Genomic DNA, 4745 nt, shown 5'->3' with positions numbered 1-4745 from the left:
CACACGGTTACACTGAGTCTTCCAACAACCCGCACAGCGACACTATTATTATCATCTTCATTTTACAAGTGCAAAGAAAAGATTGTGCAGAGAGATGAACTTGGCTGAGGTCCTTGGTCAAACCCAAGCAATCAGCGTCCCATGAAGGAGCTCTTCCGGATGCTTCTCCACCAGAGGCAAAGGAGTGTTTTGGACGAGAAGGTGCAGGCTGAACAGAAAGCTCTGCTTCCCTTAGGCCGCTCCTCTCCCTCCCCAGAGATTTTTTTAGCTGATCCTGTTTTTCTTCTACTGCGGTTCCCTCCTCCGCACTGTTTGGGGAGGTCTCCAACAAACGCACAGTGGGGATACAGGGGAGGGTGATTCTGCTGCCTCCAGGACACCACTCCTCAGGTGCAGGGAGCACAGGTAAGGCAGGTGAGGAGAGGCGTGAGGCCTCATTAGACTACCTTGCAGCAGCTTAGGAATTAGCGTGACTCCTTAACATCCTCCACTTGGATTGCCTCCAGGCTAGCCAGCTGGTGCTTTCCATAGGCCTCTGCTCGCCTTAACTCAATTAACTAAGCTGGGCTGAGCAGGCTGAGCTGAGCTCAACAAGTATTTCTTAAGTACTGAGCTGGCTGCAGGAGGAAAAAAATGCAAAGAAGAAAGACGCCAGGCTGGGGCCTTCCAGAGCTGCTGCACCTTAACACACAATACGGTACCGTATTTTCTGGATACCATCATCATGATTTTTGCCATATCTCCACTCCCTATATGATGTTGCATGTTTACTTCAGTGTTTTCTTTAAGTAAACTTCCTTTTTTCATGTTTACTTTTTTATTGACGTCCCATAAGATTAATTATTTAAAAATGAACAATTCAGGAGCTTTCACTACATTCCCAATAGTGTACACCCACCACATCTACTTCCAAAACATTTTCATTGCCCCAAAATAAAACCCCCAAACCATTAAACACTCCCCATTCTTCTCTCACCCAGCCTCTGGCTGCCACACATCTGCTCCCTATCTCTGTGGGTTTTTGTCTATTCTGGATATTTCATATAAGTGCAATCATGCAATATTTATCCTTTTTGGTCTGGCTTCTTTCACTGAATGCTTTTGAGGTGCATCCTTGTTTTAGCAAGGACCTCCTCTATCAGGACCTCATTCCTTTTGTGGTTGAGTATCTTCTAGTGCATAGAGAGACCACAATTTGTTTCTCCATTCACTGATAGATGCCTGATCTATTGCCATCTTTCGGCTATTGTGAATAATAGTGTTTCTAAATAAGTTTACTTTGAGAGAAGAATTTACATCACTGCTTTAAATAGGGAATCTGTATTTTTCCAATACACAATAAAATAGATACGTATTAGAGGGATTTTTTTTCCCCTTCCTTCTTGCTTGCTTTTCTGCTTTCCTTTCTGTTTTCCTTTTTCTTTTTCCACAGTACAAAAGATTGAACTGAGGGCCTTAATTCTAAGCTATTTCCCCCACCCTTATTTATCTTGAGACAGGCTCTTGTTAAGTCACTAAGTTGCTTAGGATGAGCTTGAACCCATCATTCTCTGCCTCAGCCTCCCAGGGTACTAGGATTACAGGCGTGTGCCACCACACCTGGCAGAGGCACATTTTCCAACTGTGGATAGCACATAAAATTATCCCATGAACTCTCAGATGCAGTAACAAGACACCTGCATTCTAGGAGTGGTTAGGCTTGAATTTAAATCCTGCCTTCTACCTTCTGTCCGGGAAAGTGCCTGGCCCTCCTTAGCCTCAGTTTCCTCATTTATAAATGAATCATCCTTATAACTCCTTCCTCCTATAGTGTTTGGTTATAAGAATTAGAATCATAGCAACATGGCTGGCACATAGATGAAGGCTGCCCGGTAGGAGCACAAGTCCCCAACACAGTAGTGCTAATAATACTGACACATTCTAACACAGCAAATACCCATTACGGGCAAAGCACCTGCCACATGTTAGCTCATAGAATCTTCTCTGCATTCTCAGCGGCAACTGATGCTATTACACCCATTTTCTTGACTGGAAAACAGAGGCAAAGAGCAGTGGAGCCAGTAGTCAGCTGGAGTGTGAAGGTTATCTGTCCCTGGACAGAGGTGATTCCTTACAGGAAGTCTGATGAGCCCCTTGGAGCCCAGTCCCTGCATCTCGATGCATACCCTGAGGCCTCTCTTGATCGGATCACTATTTCTCAGGTCTGCTTAGAAGAGGCCCCTGGATGAACTGCCCTTTACTTTCACCTCTTTCTTAGTGGATCTCCCTCAAGCAGTGAATGGGCTTCCCCTGCCCTTCCTACACCCACAGCCTCTGGACAAACCCAGTGGCACTGAACCCCCTCGTGGCTCTGCCAACCCTCCCTTGTTCCACGCTGTGTCTGTTCCTGTGGAACTGTCTTGGAGCTTCTTGCTAATTATCCATCCCCACTGCAGCACTCAGCCCATCCTGAGATCGAGTGGATCTGTTGTGTCTCCATCCACAGGGAAGTGGGAGTCGTCATTCAGTCTCTATCTGCATGGAGGACCCGTGTCCCACCCAGGGGTGAAGTTAGCATGGATGGCAGATTAGTCTCCTAGGACTGTTGCGACCGATAACACAAACTCTGGGGCTGAAAACAACAGAACTTTATTCTCCCACGCACCTGGAGTCCAGAAGTGTGAATCTAAGGTACAGACAAGGCCCTGGTCTCTCTGAGGGTCCAAGGGGAGGGGTCTTCTTTGCCTTTCCCAGCTCCGGGCTTCTCTCTGGTGTTTCTTTGTTTGTGGCTGACAAATGCTACTCTTTCTTTTCCCTGTGCTGGGGTTGAGCCCCGGGGCCTCACACGTGCTGGGCAAGCACTTTCCCACTGAGCTGCATCCCCAGCCTTTCTCTCCTTCTTCACCTGGCCACTTGCTCCTTGCCATCTCCAACCTTTTGTGTCTTTTATAAGGACACTTGTCATTGGATTAAAGGCCCCCTCTAAGCCAGGATGATCCAGTCTTGATCTTTATCTTAATTACACCTGCAGAGACCCTATTTTCTATGAGATAATGTTCTGAGGTTCCCTTCGAATGTGAATCGGAAGGCGGGGAGGCTTTTGAACCCCCTATGGGGATCTTCAGCTGAGCAAAGGTGCCTGGTCTTCTGCAGAACTGCTTTATTGGATATTTAAGCCCAAATATACAATAGGTGGACACAAACAAAAGAGGTTAATTTCCCTCCAGAGGCAGTTGTAGGCCGCATTTCTGCCCATTCTCCTCTTCCAGCTTTCAGTGGCATCCTGGGCAGATCTTGCAGCTCTCTGGTCCCTTTGCTGTATTAAAAAGGCCAGGCGATGCCAGGACGGCTTACAATCTTCACCTTAGCACTCCCTTACTTTACCTTGTCCTTACCTTAGGTGTCCTTGACCACCTATGAATGTGGTTTCCAAACTTCTGCGCCGGAAATGATTTTCCACAGTGCACTCTACCTCCCTGGGGGTGTTCCCCAGAGTATGCTTTGAGAAATGCCGCAGACTATAAAACCCTACAAAAGCAAAGAATGTGTACAACTGTTATGCGTGCATACCAAGAGAAGACGAGCGAGCGCTTTTGAGTCAATCCACCAACTATGAGATGACTTTGTGATTGATTCAGAAAACTGGCTTCTAGATCACTGTGGCCAAGGCCCAAGTTGGCTAGGGGACTGCAGTCCCTGGGGAGAACCACATAAGGCTGGAAGCTGGCCAACCTTGATTCTGAGGAAGGATCGGAGACCATAACTGCTCTAATTTCCCTGCCCCTGCTCTAGGAGCCACGAGGGTGGAACTCTATGTTTCAAGGTATTTTGGGGGGCCAGGGATGGGGAGCTCAGTGGTAGAATGCTTGCCTAGCATACAGAAGGCCCTGTGTTCCATCCTCAGCACTGCAATTGATCAATCGATTAATCAATCAGTAAACAAACAAATAAATAAAATAAAGGGAAGTACAGTACTTTAAAGAAAAATATGCATTATAATGTAGTCCTATAACTTATGCAATTATGTTGTACAAATTCAATAATGGGGACTCAGGAATAATGATGGTAATAACATAATAATGAGAGAAAAAATAGTATTAATAAACATGAGTGACATTCTTATCCCAGCTGAATTTGGGATCCTCTCAGGAATCTCTGATCCCCAGTGCCCTGAGGTGTGTTTAAATAGCTGTTGTTTTCATATACAGTGTCCCCTCCCCATTTCTCCCCATGTTATCAGTCACCGGTTGTCAACTGTGGTCTGAAAACATTACAGGGAAAATTCCAGAAATAAAGCATTCATAAGTTTTCCAAGATTCTTATTTTCTTGTAACTGTTTCATGTTACTATGAGTTATTATAGTTAATCTCTCACTGTGCCTAATTAATATATGAAGCTTTCTCATAGGTATGTAGGTACAGGAAAAAATACAGTATATATAGGATTGGGTGGTATCAGATGTTTCAGGCATCCCCAGAGCGTCTTGGAACAGATCTCCTGGGGCCAAGTGATACGGCCTCTACACTCCGCCCGACTTCACAACTGAATAAGCAGCAACCTTCTACAATGCTGGAGAAACCCTAAGGCAGGACTGACTGAAAGCATGTCCATCAGTCTCCAGCTCAATGTCTTTACACGGGTGTCCAGGGGTAACTTCTGACCATATCGTTGTGGTGGTCTTGACTGTCAACTTGACTGGCTTGAGAGACACCTAGGAGATTAGTAAAGCACACTTCTGGAAGGGTCTGGGTGAGTCCTGAGGACAT

The 4745-nt window shown here is 45.9% G+C and overlaps 1 long non-coding RNA gene across 1 annotated transcript; it reads left to right on the top strand.

Moving 5' to 3' along the window:
• Positions 1–779: 779 nt before the first annotated feature.
• LOC147822009 (uncharacterized) lies at positions 780–4288 on the top strand. Its single transcript, XR_015446163.1, has 2 exons — positions 780–2670; positions 3380–4288. It is a non-coding gene; the product is annotated as an uncharacterized LOC147822009 (long non-coding RNA).
• The last annotated feature ends 457 nt before the right edge of the window (positions 4289–4745 follow it).

Source organism: Heterocephalus glaber, unplaced genomic scaffold (assembly GCF_053883595.1).
Source record: "Heterocephalus glaber isolate CG9 unplaced genomic scaffold, H.glaber_assembly_v1.0 deba00001687, whole genome shotgun sequence".
In the NCBI taxonomy this organism is placed as follows: domain Eukaryota; kingdom Metazoa; phylum Chordata; class Mammalia; order Rodentia; family Bathyergidae; genus Heterocephalus; species Heterocephalus glaber.
The sequence above is the reverse complement of the archived record's forward strand: the minus strand, read 5'-3'. Positions and strand labels throughout refer to the sequence as shown.